The sequence below is a fragment of the Oncorhynchus clarkii genome, unplaced genomic scaffold, assembly GCF_045791955.1.
Source record: "Oncorhynchus clarkii lewisi isolate Uvic-CL-2024 unplaced genomic scaffold, UVic_Ocla_1.0 unplaced_contig_5674_pilon_pilon, whole genome shotgun sequence".
In the NCBI taxonomy this organism is placed as follows: domain Eukaryota; kingdom Metazoa; phylum Chordata; class Actinopteri; order Salmoniformes; family Salmonidae; genus Oncorhynchus; species Oncorhynchus clarkii.
Genome location: NW_027258118.1, coordinates 17,501 through 34,613, shown reverse-complemented (window position 1 = coordinate 34,613; position 17,113 = coordinate 17,501). Strand labels below are relative to the sequence as shown.

The 17,113-nt window shown below is 43.7% G+C and overlaps 1 pseudogene; it reads left to right on the top strand.

The window, feature by feature from the left end:
• Positions 1–17,113, top strand: part of LOC139395728 (high affinity choline transporter 1-like) — a 35,052-nt pseudogene that overhangs the window by 11,011 nt on the left and 6,928 nt on the right.

The window sequence follows — 17,113 nt, the reverse complement described above, 5'->3', positions numbered from 1 at the left end:
ATCAGGAAACGTAACATGATCCCCTTGGTGTTGTTTGGATCCATTGTTTATCCACTCGGCTGGCAATAACAGAAACAGGTGTTGTGTAATCAGAGGTCACCTGTTTGTTTTCAGTTTCCTATGTTTTATTATCCCTCCTCTCCCTCCCCCTCCGTCCCCTCTTCCTCTCTCTCCCCCCTCCATCCCCCTCTTCCTCTCTCTCCCCCCTCCATCCCTCGCTTCCTCTCTCTCCCCCCTCCATCCCCCTCTTCCTCTCTCTCCCCCTTCCATCCCCCTCCTCCTCTCTCTCCCCCCTCCATCTCCCTCCTCCTCTCTCCCCCCTCCATCCCCCTCCTCCTCTCTCTCCCCCCTCCATCTCCCTCCTCCTCTCTCCCCCCTCCATCCCCCTCCTCCTCTCTCTCCCCCCTCCATCTCCCTCCTCCTCTCTCCCCCCTCCATCCCCCTCCTCCTCTCTCTCCCCCTCCATCTCCCTCCTCCTCTCTCCCCCCTCCATCCCCCTCCTCCTCTCTCTCCCCCCTCCATCTCCCTCCTCCTCTCTCCCCCCTCCATCCCCCTCCTCCTCTCTCTCCCCCCTCCATCCCCCTCCTCCTCTCTCTCCCCCCTCCATCTCCCTCCTCCTCTCTCTCCCCTCCATCCCCCTCCTCCTCTCTCTCCCCCCTCCATCCCCCTCCTCCTCTCTCTCCCCTCCATCCCCCTCCTCCTCTCTCTCTCCCCTCCATCCCCCTCCTCCTCTCTCTCTTTTCTCTCTTTTCTGACGCAGGTGGTTTTTTCTTTGCCAAGCCAATGAGGGAAAACAAGTACGTGACAATGATGGATCCGTTCCAGATAAAGTATGGCAACGTCCTGAGCAGCCTGCTCATCTTCCCAGCGCTCATTGCAGACGTCCTGTGGGTCGCTAGGACGCTGGTCAGCCTAGGTAACCAACTGATTCAATGTTTTATTGTGGACCAAGAATGACCAACTGATACAACGTTTGAATGTTGCCTAGGTAACCAACTGGTCCTGCAGTACAGTATGTTCTCCAACCCTCGACACACACACACACGCACACACACACACACACAACTACACACAACTACACACAGACACAGACACGCACGCACACACGCACGCACACACACACACACACACACACACACACACACACACACACACACACACACACACACACAATCTCTGAAGGGGCTAAAGAAAATATAAAAAAGAGATACTCCTCGACATCAGAGGTCAAACATTTAAATAGATGGGGTGAAGTTCAAGTCAAAGGTCAAGAGCAGAGGTCAAAAGGTCACAGGCAGGCTGAAAAACCTAGTAGTCAGCGATGTGGCGATCTGACACTTTTCTGTTTAAGGACGTAGGTGCGTCTTGGCCAGGAGGGTGGGGCCATGCTGGGGGCGGGGCCGAGCTGGGCGGGGCCGAGCTGGGTGGGGCCGTGCTGGGGGCGGGGCCGAGCTGGGCGGGGCCGAGCTGGGTAGGGTGGGGCCGAGCTGGGTGGGGCCGTGCTGGGTAGGGCGGGGCCGAGCTGGGGGCGGGGCCGAGCTGACCCTGGCCCTGATTGGAGGGAGGTAGACCTGGATTTACTCATGTTTATCTACTTATTGATTCATTATTTTCTCTATTTATTTATTTTTTTAAAATATTTATTTGTGCATTATTATTATTTAATATCATTTAGTTCCTTAGTTCTTAATAGTTATGATGTCACCTGTGATTTATGATGAATCTTCGAGTGAGAGAAGCAACTCAGAGACTCAGTAGGCTTCTTCCGATATGAGCAGTTTTGCTTTCTTCGGTTTTAAAAAATATACATTTTGGCAGGCCTGTTGCTTGATCACTGCTCTTCGGTTGCATCAATGGACAGACAGTATGTATGTGGACAGGCGCGTTCTGTCTCCTAGAGAGGAATGTACTTTGGTGCGAAAAGTGCAAATCAGTCCCAGAACAACAGCAAAGGACCTTGTGAAGATGCTGGAGGAAACCGGTACAAAAGTATCTATATCCACAGTAAAACGAGTCCTATATCGACATAACCTGAAAGGCCACTCAGCAAGGAAGAAGCCACTGCTCCAAAACTGTCATTAAAAAGCCAGACAGTTTGCAAATGCACATGGGGACAAAGATCGTACTTTTGGAGAAATGTCCTCTGGTCTGATGAAACAAAAATAGAACTGTTTGGCCATAATGACCATCGTGATGTTTGGAGGAAAAAGGGGGAGGCTTGCAAGCCGAAGAACACCATCCCAACCGTGAAGCACGGGGGTGGCAGAAATCATGTTGTGGGGGTGCTTTGCTGCAGGAGATGGTATCATGAGGCAGGAAAGTGATATATATTGAAGCAACATCTCAAGACATCAGTCAGGAATTTAAAGCTTGGTAGCAAATGGGTCTTCCAAATGAACAATGACCCCAAGCATACTTCCAAAGTTGTGGCAAAATGGCTTAAGGACATTAAAGTCAAGGTATTGGAGTGGCCATCACAAAGCCCTGAGCAAGGAGGCCTTCAAACCTGACTCAGTTACACCAGCTCTGTCAGGAGGAATGGGCCAAAATTCACCCAACTTACCGTGGGAAGCTTGTGGAAGGCTACCCAAAACATTTGACCCAAGTTGAACAATTTAAACGCAATGCTACCAAATACTAATTGAGTGTATGTAAACTTCTGACCCACTGGGAATGTGATGAAAGAAATAAAAGCTGAAATAAATAATTTTCTCTACTATTATTCTGACATTTCACATTCTTAATTAAAATAAAGTGGTGATCCTAATTGACCTAAGACAGGGAGTTTTTACAAGGATTAAATGTCCGGAATTATGACAAACTGAGTTTAAATGTATTTGGCTAAGGTGTATGTAAACTTCCGACTTCAACTGTATGTATATAAAAAAGTTACATTTAGAATATGTACTGTTAATAGTATATAGCAATAGAAAAGTATTATAGTGTACTTGACCAGGCTCACCACTGTTTCTATGATATTACTTTAGTATTTGCAGTACATTTATGCAGTATTAGAACCAGCATTTAGTCTCCAGAAGGAGAAGCAGAGTGGTTCATCTATACAGCAGTAGGTTATCAGCTAATCACTGATAACGGTCTGTGAACATTCTATTGCTGATGATGCTCAGTGTTCTGAGTGTTCCGTAGCTCAGTGTTCTGAGTGTTCTGTAGCTCAGTGTTCTGAGTGTTCTGTAGCTCAGTGTTCTGAGTGTTCCGTAGCTTAGTGTTCCGTAGCTCAGTGTTCTGAGTGTTCCGTAGCTCAGTGTTCTGAGTGTTCCGTAGCTCAGTGTTCCGTAGCTCAGTGTTCTGAGTGTTCCGTAGCTCAGGGTTCCATAGCTCAGTGTTCTGAGTGTTCCGTAGCTCAGTGTTCTGAGTGTTCCGAGCTCAGTGTTCCGTAGCTCAGTGTTCTGAGTGTTCCGTAGCTCAGTGTTCCGTAGCTCAGTGTTCCGTTGCCCTCCCTGTGTGCTGCAGGTGGCACTATGAGTGTGATTCTGGACCTGCCCTATGTCTACTCCATCTGTATCAGCTCTGTGGTGGCCATCATCTACACTCTACTGGGAGGACTCTACTCTGTAGCCTACACCGATGTCATCCAGCTCATCCTCATCTTCCTCAGTCTGGTGAGTGACAGGTGGCCATTTTGAATCCAATCCAACTTTATTTGAAGAATATTTCAGCCTGATGATCAGTCATAGCCATTCAAATCGAATCCAACTTTATTTGAAAGGAAATGCCAATACAGTGCCTTGCGAAAGTATTCGGCCCCCTTGAACTTTGCGACCTTTTGCCACATTTCAGGCTTCAAACATAAAGATATAAAACTGTATTTTTTTGTGAAGAATCAACAACAAGTGGGACACAATCATGAAGTGGAACGACATTTATTGGATATTTCAAACTTTTTTAACAAATCAAAAACTGAAAAATTGGGTGTGCAAAATTATTCAGCCCCTTTACTTTCAGTGCAGCAAACTCTCTCCAGAAGTTCAGTGAGGATCTCTGAATGATCCAATGTTGACCTAAATGACTAATGATGATAAATACAATCCACCTGTGTGTAATCAAGTCTCCATATAAATGCACCTGCACTGTGATAGTCTCAGAGGTCCGTTAAAAGCGCAGAGCATCATGAAGAACAAGGAACACACCAGGCAGGTCCGAGATACTGTTGTGAAGAAGTTTAAAGCCGGATTTGGATACAAAAAGATTTCCCAAGCTTTAAACATCCCAAGGAGCACTGTGCAAGCGATAATATTGAAATGGAAGGAGTATCAGACCACTGCAAATCTACCAAGACAAGACTAAACTTTCAGCTCATACAAGGAGAAGACTGATCAGAGATGCAGCCAAGAGGCCCATGATCTCTCTGGATGAACTGCAGAGATCTACAGCTGAGGTGGGAGACTCTGTCCATAGGACAACAATCAGTCGTATATTGCACAAATCTGGCCTTTATGGAAGAGTGGCAAGAAGAAAGCCATTTCTTAAAGATATCCATAAAAAGTGTCGTTTAAAGTTTGCCACAAGCCACCTGGGAGACACACCAAACATGTGGAAGAAGGTGCTCTGGTCAGATGAAACCAAAATTGAACTTTTTGGCAACAATGCAAAACGTTATGTTTGGCGTAAAAGCAACACAGCTGAACACACCATCCCCACTGTCAAACATGGTGGTGGCAGCATCATGGTTTGGGCCTGCTTTTCTTCAGCAGGGACAGGGAAGATGGATGGAGCCAAATACAGGACCATTCTGGAAGACAACCTGATGGAGTCTGCAAAAGACCTGAGACTGGGATGGAGATTTGTCTTCCAACAAGACAATGATCCAAAACATAAAGCAAAATCTACAATGGAACGGTTCAAAAATAAACATATCCAGGTGTTAGAATGGCCAAGTCAAAGTCCAGACCTGAATCCAATCGAGAATCTGTGGAAAGAACTGAAAACTGCTGTTCACAAATGCTCTCCATCCAACCTCACTGAGCTCGAGCTGTTTTGCAAGGAGGAATGGGAAAACATTTCAGTCTCTCGATGTGCAAAACTGATAGAGACATACCCCAAGCGACTTACAGCTGTAATCGCAGCAAAAGGTGGTGCTACAAAGTATTAACTTAAGGGGGCTGAATAATTTTGCACGCCCAATTTTTCAGTTTTTGATTTGTTAAAAAAGTTTGAAATATCCAATAAATGTCGTTCCACTTCATGATTGTGTCCCACTTGTTGTTGATTCTAAACAAAAAAATACAGTTTTATATCTTTATGTTTGAAGCCTGAAATGTGGCAAAAGGTCGCAAAGTTTAAGGGGGCCGAATACTTTCGCAAGGCACTGTATACTTAAAGGCCCAGTGCATTCAAATCGAGATTTTCTTGTGTTTTATATATATTTCCACACTAGGCTGGAATAATACTGTGAAATTGTGAAAATTATGATAATGCCATTTTAGTGTAAGAGCCGACTGAAGTTTCTGCTAGTTGTTCTAGGATGGAGTTTTGGCCTGCCTGGTGACATCACCAAGCGGGAAATGAGTTAATAGACCAATAAGAAAGAGTTCCAAACCTCTCGGACAATAACAGACCACTCCCAGACAATAACAGACCACTCCCAGACAATAACAGACCACTGCCAGACAATAACAGACCACTCCCAGACAATAACAGACCACTCCCAGACAATAACAGACCACTCCCAGACAGTAGATAAATTCTTGGTTAAGAAGTGATTTTTGTTTCCTTTTTTACCATTTTAATTGAAAACAATTACAGCACTTAATTATTCGATATTGAGATTTTAAAAAAGAAACAGCCTCATTGGACCTTTAACAATGTGTATGTGTCAGCTTTCTACTGTAGGTTGGAGGACATGTATGTGTTAGCTTTCTACCGTAGGTTGGAGGACATGTATGTGTTAGCTTTCTACCGTAGGTTTGAGGACATGTATGTGTTAGCTTTCTACCGTAGGTTGGAGGACATGTATGTGTTAGCTTTCTACCGTAGGTTTGAGGACATGTATGTCAGCTTTCTACCGTAGGTTGGAGGACATGTATATGTCAGCTTCCTACCGTAGGTTGGAGGACATGTATGTCAGCTTTCTACCGTAGGTTGGAGGACATGTGTCAGCTTCCTACTGTAGGTTGGAGGACATGTATATGTCAGCTTCCTACCGTAGGTTGGAGGACATGTATGTCAGCTTCCTACTGTAGGTTGGAGGACATGTATATGTCAGCTTCCTACTGTAGGTTGGAGGACATGTGTCAGCTTTCTACCGTAGGTTGGAGGACATGTGTCGGCTTTCTACCGTAGGTTGGAGGACATGTATGTCAGCTTTCTACCGTAGGTTGGAGGACATGTGTGTCAGCTTTCTACCGTTGGTTGGAGGACATGTGTCAGCTTCCTACCGTAGGTTGGAGGACATGTATATGTCAGCTTTCTACCGTTGGTTGGAGGACATGTGTCAGCTTTCTACCGTAGGTTGGAGGACATGTATGTGTCAGCTTTCTACCGTTGGTTGGAGGACATGTGTCAGCTTCCTACCGTAGGTTGGAGGACATGTATGTCGGCTTTCTACCGTAGGTTGGAGGACATGTATGTCAGCTTCCTACCGTAGGTTGGAGGACATGTATGTCAGCTTTCTACCGTAGGTTGGAGGACATGTGTGTCAGCTTCCTACCGTAGGTTGGAGGACATGTGTCAGCTTCCTACCGTAGGTTGGAGGACATGTATGTCAGCTTCCTACTGTAGGTTGGAGGACATTTATATGTCAGCTTCCTACTGTAGGTTGGAGGACATGTGTCAGCTTTCTACCGTAGGTTGGAGGACATGTGTCAGCTTTCTACCGTAGGTTGGAGGACATGTATGTGTCAGCTTTCTACCGTAGGTTGGAGGACATGTATGTCGGCTTTCTACCGTAGGTTGGAGGACATGTATGTCAGCTTTCTACTGTAGGTTGGAGGACATGTGTCAGCTTTCTACCGTAGGTTGGAGGACATGTATATGTCAGCTTCCTACTGTAGGTTGGAGGACATGTGTCAGCTTTCTACCGTAGGTTGGAGGACATGTGTCAGCTTTCTACCGTAGGTTGGAGGACATGTATGTGTCAGCTTTCTACCGTAGGTTGGAGGACATGTATGTCGGCTTTCTACCGTAGGTTGGAGGACATGTATGTCAGCTTTCTACTGTAGGTTGGAGGACATGTGTCAGCTTTCTACCGTAGGTTGGAGGACATGTATTTGGGGGAGTGCAGTGAAAACAGTGGGAGCTACTTAACTTGAAATGTTCTGGAAGTAGAATACTCACTGATCCTCATGTTGTTGTCACAGTGGATCTGTTGTGATGATCAACCCTAACTCCTCCCCCTCTCCTCCCTTCCCGTCCCCTTGCATCACCTCCCCCCCCCCCTTCCCCTCACCTCTACTCTCCTCTCACAGTGGATCTGTGTGCCATTTATGATGACCAACCCAAACTCCATGGACATCACTCTGACCGCATTCAACGAGACGTTCCAGGCCCCCTGGGTCGGCAAGCTGGAGCTTAGAGACGCGGGGAAGTGGATTGACGACTTCATGGTCCTGGTGAGTGACCGAAAACACACGCACAGACGTAGGTACACACACACACACACACACAGACGTAGGTACACACACACACAAACACACAGACGTAGGTACACACACTAACTTTCCGTCGATGTTGATGATGACACTGCTCCCAATTGTGGTTGTTGATGAGGTTGCGTTTGTGCCGTTGCATGTGGCTGTGCGAGAACCACATGGTTTTATATACATGAGGGGCAGGTGAATTCTCCACTAGAGAGCACCTGCTCCACCATGGTATAGCAGTGCCATTCCATTCTCCACTAGAGAGCCCCTGCTCCACCATGGTATAGCAGTGCCATTCCATTCTCCACTAGAGAGCCCCTGCTCCACCATGGTATAGCAGTGCCATTCCATTCTCCACTAGAGAGCCCCTGCTCCACCATGGTATAGCAGTGCCATTCCATTCTCCTCTAGAGAGCCTCTGCTGCACCATGGTATAGCTGTGCCATTACATTCTCCTCTCTGGGATCCTCTGGCTCCGTCTTTGGGCCTTTTCACTGCTGCACTGTGTTGTCTTTGACTTGACCTCTATCTACCTCCTCCCTCTCAGAAAAAAAACCCACAAAACTAATTTGACCTTTCCCCTCTTCCTTTCTTTTAGCATTTCTTTCCCTTTTTTCCAGATATTCTCTATATCGCACAGGGTCAGTTTTTATCCTCTCTGTTCTCAGAGAAGATCTCTGTCTTTCTGCTGTACTTCAAATCATGTCCCCAACTGTCCTTAATAACTCTACAAATAATCATGTTGCCACCTTACTGATGTCCCCGACTGTCCTTAATAAATAATCATGTTGCCACCTTACGGATGTCCCCGACTGTCCTTAATAAATAATCATAATGCCACCTTACTGATGTCCCCGACTGTCCTTAATAAATAATAATGTTGCCACCTTACGGATGTCCCCAACTGTCCTTAATAAATAATAATGTTGCCTCCTTACGGATGTCCCTGACTGTCCTTAATAAATAATCATGTTGCCTCCTTACGGATGTCCCCGACTGTCCTTAATAAATAATCATGTTGGCTCCTTACAGATGTCCCCGACTGTCCTTAATAAATAATCATGTTGGCACCTTACGGATGTCCCCGACTGTCCTTAATAAATAATCATGCTGTCACCTTACGGATGTCCCCGACTGTCCTTAATAAATAATCATGTTGTCACCTTACGGATGTCCCCGACTGTCCTTAATAAATAATCATGTTGTCACCTTACGGATGTCCCCGACTGTCCTTAATAAATAATCATGTTGGCACCTTACGGATGGATGTCCCTGACTGTCCTTAATAAATAATAATGTTGCCACCTTACGGATGTCCCCGACTGTCCTTAATAAATAATAATGTTGCCACCTTACGGATGTCCCCGACTGTCCTTAATAAATAATCATGTTGTCACCTTACGGATGTCCCCGACTGTCCTTAATAAATAATCATGTTGCCACCTTACGGATGTCCCCGACTGTCCTTAATAAATAATAATGTTGCCTCCTTACGGATGTCCCTGACTGTCCTTAATAAATAATAATGTTGCCACCTTACGGATGTCCCCGACTGTCCTTAATAAATAATAATGTTGCCACCTTACGGATGTCCCCGACTGTCCTTAATAAATAGTCATGTTGTCACCTTACGGATGTCCCTGACTGTCCTTAATAAATAGTCATGTTGTCACCTTACGGATGTCCCTGACTGTCCTTAATAAATAATAATGTTGGCACCTTACGGATGTCCCCAACTGTCCTTAATAAATAATAATGTTGCCACCTTACAGATGTCCCCGACTGTCCTTAATAAATAATCATGTTGCCACCTTATGGATGTCCCTGACTGTCTATAATAAATAGTCATGTTGGCACCTTACGGATGTCCCCGACTGTCCTTAATAAATAATCATGTTGTCACCTTACGGATGTCCCCGACTGTCCTTAATAAATAATCATGTTGGCACCTTACGGATGGATGTCCCTGACTGTCCTTAATAAATAATAATGTTGCCACCTTACGGATGTCCCCGACTGTCCTTAATAAATAATAATGTTGCCACCTTACGGATGTCCCCGACTGTCCTTAATAAATAATCATGTTGTCACCTTACGGATGTCCCCGACTGTCCTTAATAAATAATCATGTTGCCACCTTACGGATGTCCCCGACTGTCCTTAATAAATAATAATGTTGCCTCCTTACGGATGTCCCTGACTGTCCTTAATAAATAATAATGTTGCCACCTTACGGATGTCCCCGACTGTCCTTAATAAATAATAATGTTGCCACCTTACGGATGTCCCCGACTGTCCTTAATAAATAGTCATGTTGTCACCTTACGGATGTCCCTGACTGTCCTTAATAAATAGTCATGTTGTCACCTTACGGATGTCCCTGACTGTCCTTAATAAATAATAATGTTGGCACCTTACGGATGTCCCCAACTGTCCTTAATAAATAATAATGTTGCCACCTTACAGATGTCCCCGACTGTCCTTAATAAATAATCATGTTGCCACCTTATGGATGTCCCTGACTGTCTATAATAAATAGTCATGTTGGCACCTTACGGATGTCCCCGACTGTCCTTAATAAATAATAATGTTGCCACCTTATGGATGTCCCCGACTGTCCTTAATAAATAATCATGTTGGCTCCTTACGGATGTCCCTGACTGTCCTTAATAAATAATCATGTTGCCTCCTTACAGATGTCCCTGACTGTCCTTAATAAATAATCATGTTGGCTCCTTACGGATGTCCCTGACTGTCCTTAATAAATAATCATGTTGCTTCCTTACGGATGTCCCTGACTGTCCTTAATAAATAATAATGTTGGCTCCTTACGGATGTCCCCGACTGTCCTTAATAAATAGTCATGTTGCCACCTTAAGGATGTCCCTGACTGTCCTTAATAAATAATCATGTTGCTTCCTTACGGATGTCCCTGACTGTCCTTAATAAATAATAATGTTGCCACCTTACTTATGTCCCCGACTGTCCTTAATAAATAGTCATGTTGCCACCTTACGGATGTCCCTGACTGTCCTTAATAAATAATCATGTTGGCACCTTACGGATGTCCCCGACTGTCCTTAATAAATAATCATGTTGCCTCCTTACGAATGTCCCCGACTGTCCTTAATAAATAGTCATGTTGGCACCTTACGGATGTCCCCGACTGTCCTTAATAAATAATCATGTTGCCTCCTTACGGATGTCCCCGACTGTCCTTAATAAATAATAATGTTGCCACCTTACGGATGTCCCTGACTGTCCTTAATAAATAATAATGTTGCTTCCTTACGGATGTCCCCGACTGTCCTTAATAAATAATAATGTTGCCACCTTACGGATGTCCCTGACTGTCCTTAATAAATAGTCATGTTGCCTCCTTACGGATGTCCCTGACTGTCCTTAATAAATAGTCATGTTGCCTCCTTACGTATGTCCCTGACTGTCCTTAATAAATAGTCATGTTGCCTCCTTACGGATGTCGCTGACTGTCCTTAATAAATAGTCATGTTGCCTCCTTACGGATGTCCCTGACTGTCCTTAATATATAATCATGTTGCCACCTTACTGATGTCCCCGACTGTCCTTAATAAATAATAATGTTGGCACCTTACGGATGTCCCTGACTGTCCTTAATAAATAATAATGTTGGCTCCTTACAGATGTCCCCGACTGTCCTTAATAAATAATCATGTTGCCTCCTTACGGATGTCCCGACTGTCCTTAATAAATAACAATGTTGCCACCTTACGGATGTCCCTGACTGTCCTTAATAAATAATCATGTTGGCTCCTTACAGATGTCCCCGACTGTCCTTAATAAATAATCATGTTGCCTCCTTACGGATGTCCCGACTGTCCTTAATAAATAATAATGTTGCCACCTTACGGATGTCCCTGACTGTCCTTAACAAATAATCATGTTGGCTCCTTACAGATGTCCCCGACTGTCCTTAATAAATAATCATGTTGCCTCCTTACGGATGTCCCTGACTGTCCTTAATAAATAATCATGTTGGCTCCTTACTGATGTCCCCGACTGTCCTTAATAAATAATCATGTTGCCTCCTTATGGATGTCCCGACTGTCCTTAATAAATAATAATGTTGCCACCTTAAGGATGTCCCTGACTGTCCTTAATAAATAATCATGTTGCTTCCTTACGGATGTCCCTGACTGTCCTTAATAAATAATAATGTTGCCACCTTACTGATGTCCCCGACTGTCCTTAATAAATAATCATGTTGCCACCTTACGGATGTCCCCGACTGTCCTTAATAAATAATCATAATGCCACCTTACTGATGTCCCCGACTGTCCTTAATAAATAATAATGTTGCCACCTTACGGATGTCCCCAACTGTCCTTAATAAATAATAATGTTGCCTCCTTACGGATGTCCCTGACTGTCCTTAATAAATAATAATGTTGCCTCCTTACGGATGTCCCCGACTGTCCTTAATAAATAATCATGTTGGCTCCTTACAGATGTCCCCGACTGTCCTTAATAAATAATCATGTTGGCTCCTTACAGATGTCCCCGACTGTCCTTAATAAATAATCATGTTGGCACCTTACGGATGTCCCCGACTGTCCTTAATAAATAATCATGTTGGCACCTTACGGATGTCCCCGACTGTCCTTAATAAATAATCATGTTGTCACCTTACGGATGTCCCCGACTGTCCTTAATAAATAATCATGTTGTCACCTTACGGATGTCCCCGACTGTCCTTAATAAATAATCATGTTGTCACCTTACGGATGTCCCCGACTGTCCTTAATAAATAATCATGTTGGCACCTTACGGATGGATGTCCCTGACTGTCCTTAATAAATAATAATGTTGCCACCTTACGGATGTCCCCGACTGTCCTTAATAAATAATAATGTTGCCACCTTACGGATGTCCCCGACTGTCCTTAATAAATAATCATGTTGTCACCTTACGGATGTCCCCGACTGTCCTTAATAAATAATCATGTTGCCACCTTACGGATGTCCCCGACTGTCCTTAATAAATAATAATGTTGCCTCCTTACGGATGTCCCTGACTGTCCTTAATAAATAATAATGTTGCCACCTTACGGATGTCCCCGACTGTCCTTAATAAATAATAATGTTGCCACCTTACGGATGTCCCCGACTGTCCTTAATAAATAGTCATGTTGTCACCTTACGGATGTCCCTGACTGTCCTTAATAAATAGTCATGTTGTCACCTTACGGATGTCCCTGACTGTCCTTAATAAATAATAATGTTGGCACCTTACGGATGTCCCCAACTGTCCTTAATAAATAATAATGTTGCCACCTTACAGATGTCCCCGACTGTCCTTAATAAATAATCATGTTGCCACCTTATGGATGTCCCTGACTGTCTATAATAAATAGTCATGTTGGCACCTTACGGATGTCCCCGACTGTCCTTAATAAATAATAATGTTGCCACCTTATGGATGTCCCCGACTGTCCTTAATAAATAATCATGTTGGCTCCTTACAGATGTCCCCGACTGTCCTTAATAAATAATCATGTTGGCACCTTACGGATGTCCCCGACTGTCCTTAATAAATAATCATGTTGGCACCTTACGGATGTCCCCGACTGTCCTTAATAAATAATCATGTTGTCACCTTACGGATGTCCCCGACTGTCCTTAATAAATAATCATGTTGTCACCTTACGGATGTCCCCGACTGTCCTTAATAAATAATCATGTTGTCACCTTACGGATGTCCCCGACTGTCCTTAATAAATAATCATGTTGGCACCTTACGGATGGATGTCCCTGACTGTCCTTAATAAATAATAATGTTGCCACCTTACGGATGTCCCCGACTGTCCTTAATAAATAATAATGTTGCCACCTTACGGATGTCCCCGACTGTCCTTAATAAATAATCATGTTGTCACCTTACGGATGTCCCCGACTGTCCTTAATAAATAATCATGTTGCCACCTTACGGATGTCCCCGACTGTCCTTAATAAATAATAATGTTGCCTCCTTACGGATGTCCCTGACTGTCCTTAATAAATAATAATGTTGCCACCTTACGGATGTCCCCGACTGTCCTTAATAAATAATAATGTTGCCACCTTACGGATGTCCCCGACTGTCCTTAATAAATAGTCATGTTGTCACCTTACGGATGTCCCTGACTGTCCTTAATAAATAGTCATGTTGTCACCTTACGGATGTCCCTGACTGTCCTTAATAAATAATAATGTTGGCACCTTACGGATGTCCCCAACTGTCCTTAATAAATAATAATGTTGCCACCTTACAGATGTCCCCGACTGTCCTTAATAAATAATCATGTTGCCACCTTATGGATGTCCCTGACTGTCTATAATAAATAGTCATGTTGGCACCTTACGGATGTCCCCGACTGTCCTTAATAAATAATAATGTTGCCACCTTATGGATGTCCCCGACTGTCCTTAATAAATAATCATGTTGGCTCCTTACGGATGTCCCTGACTGTCCTTAATAAATAATCATGTTGCCTCCTTACAGATGTCCCTGACTGTCCTTAATAAATAATCATGTTGGCTCCTTACGGATGTCCCTGACTGTCCTTAATAAATAATCATGTTGCTTCCTTACGGATGTCCCTGACTGTCCTTAATAAATAATAATGTTGGCTCCTTACGGATGTCCCCGACTGTCCTTAATAAATAGTCATGTTGCCACCTTAAGGATGTCCCTGACTGTCCTTAATAAATAATCATGTTGCTTCCTTACGGATGTCCCTGACTGTCCTTAATAAATAATAATGTTGCCACCTTACTGATGTCCCCGACTGTCCTTAATAAATAGTCATGTTGCCACCTTACGGATGTCCCTGACTGTCCTTAATAAATAATCATGTTGGCACCTTACGGATGTCCCCGACTGTCCTTAATAAATAATCATGTTGCCTCCTTACGAATGTCCCCGACTGTCCTTAATAAATAGTCATGTTGGCACCTTACGGATGTCCCCGACTGTCCTTAATAAATAATCATGTTGCCTCCTTACGGATGTCCCCGACTGTCCTTAATAAATAATAATGTTGCCACCTTACGGATGTCCCTGACTGTCCTTAATAAATAATAATGTTGCTTCCTTACGGATGTCCCCGACTGTCCTTAATAAATAATAATGTTGCCACCTTACGGATGTCCCTGACTGTCCTTAATAAATAGTCATGTTGCCTCCTTACGGATGTCCCTGACTGTCCTTAATAAATAGTCATGTTGCCTCCTTACGTATGTCCCTGACTGTCCTTAATAAATAGTCATGTTGCCTCCTTACGGATGTCGCTGACTGTCCTTAATAAATAGTCATGTTGCCTCCTTACGGATGTCCCTGACTGTCCTTAATATATAATCATGTTGCCACCTTACTGATGTCCCCGACTGTCCTTAATAAATAATAATGTTGGCACCTTACGGATGTCCCTGACTGTCCTTAATAAATAATAATGTTGGCTCCTTACAGATGTCCCCGACTGTCCTTAATAAATAATCATGTTGCCTCCTTACGGATGTCCCGACTGTCCTTAATAAATAATAATGTTGCCACCTTACGGATGTCCCTGACTGTCCTTAATAAATAATCATGTTGGCTCCTTACAGATGTCCCCGACTGTCCTTAATAAATAATCATGTTGCCTCCTTACGGATGTCCCGACTGTCCTTAATAAATAATAATGTTGCCACCTTACGGATGTCCCTGACTGTCCTTAACAAATAATCATGTTGGCTCCTTACAGATGTCCCCGACTGTCCTTAATAAATAATCATGTTGCCTCCTTACGGATGTCCCTGACTGTCCTTAATAAATAATCATGTTGGCTCCTTACTGATGTCCCCGACTGTCCTTAATAAATAATCATGTTGCCTCCTTATGGATGTCCCGACTGTCCTTAATAAATAATAATGTTGCCACCTTAAGGATGTCCCTGACTGTCCTTAATAAATAATCATGTTGCTTCCTTACGGATGTCCCTGACTGTCCTTAATAAATAATAATGTTGCCACCTTACTGATGTCCCCGACTGTCCTTAATAAATAGTCATGTTGCCACCTTACGGATGTCCCTGACTGTCCTTAATAAATAATCATGTTGGCACCTTACGGATGTCCCCGACTGTCCTTAATAAATAATCATGTTGCCTCCTTACGAATGTCCCCGACTGTCCTTAATAAATAGTCATGTTGGCACCTTACGGATGTCCCCGACTGTCCTTAATAAATAATCATGTTGCCTCCTTACGGATGTCCCCGACTGTCCTTAATAAATAATAATGTTGCCACCTTACGGATGTCCCTGACTGTCCTTAATAAATAATAATGTTGCTTCCTTACGGATGTCCCCGACTGTCCTTAATAAATAATAATGTTGCCAACTTACGGATGTCCCTGACTGTCCTTAATAAATAGTCATGTTGCCTCCTTACGGATGTCCCTGACTGTCCTTAATAAATAGTCATGTTGCCTCCTTACGTATGTCCCTGACTGTCCTTAATAAATAGTCATGTTGCCTCCTTAAGGATGTCGCTGACTGTCCTTAATAAATAGTCATGTTGCCTCCTTACGGATGTCCCTGACTGTCCTTAATATATAATCATGTTGCCACCTTACTGATGTCCCCGACTGTCCTTAATAAATAATAATGTTGGCACCTTACGGATGTCCCTGACTGTCCTTAATAAATAATAATGTTGGCTCCTTACAGATGTCCCCGACTGTCCTTAATAAATAATCATGTTGCCACCTTACGGATGTCCCGACTGTCCTTAATAAATAATAATGTTGCCACCTTACGGATGTCCCTGACTGTCCTTAATAAATAATCATGTTGGCTCCTTACAGATGTCCCCGACTGTCCTTAATAAATAATCATGTTGCCTCCTTACGGATGTCCCGACTGTCCTTAATAAATAATAATGTTGCCACCTTACGGATGTCCCTGACTGTCCTTAACAAATAATCATGTTGGCTCCTTACAGATGTCCCCGACTGTCCTTAATAAATAATCATGTTGCCTCCTTACGGATGTCCCTGACTGTCCTTAATAAATAATCATGTTGGCTCCTTACTGATGTCCCCGACTGTCCTTAATAAATAATCATGTTGCCTCCTTATGGATGTCCCGACTGTCCTTAATAAATAATAATGTTGCCACCTTACGGATGTCCCTGACTGTCCTTAATAAATAATAATGTTGCCACCTTACGGATGTCCCCGACTGTCCTTAATAAATAATCATGTTGCCACCTTACGGATGTCCCCGACTGTCCTTAATAAATAATCATGTTGCTTCCTTACGGATGTCCCCGACTGTCCTCAATAAATAATCATGTTGGCACCTTACGGATGTCCCTGACTGTCCTTAATAAATAATCATGTTGTCACCTTACGGATGTCCCTGACTGTCCTTAATAAATAATAATGTTGCCTCCTTACGGATGTCCCTGACTGTCCTTAATAAATAATCATGTTGCCACCTTACGGATGTCCCTGACTGTC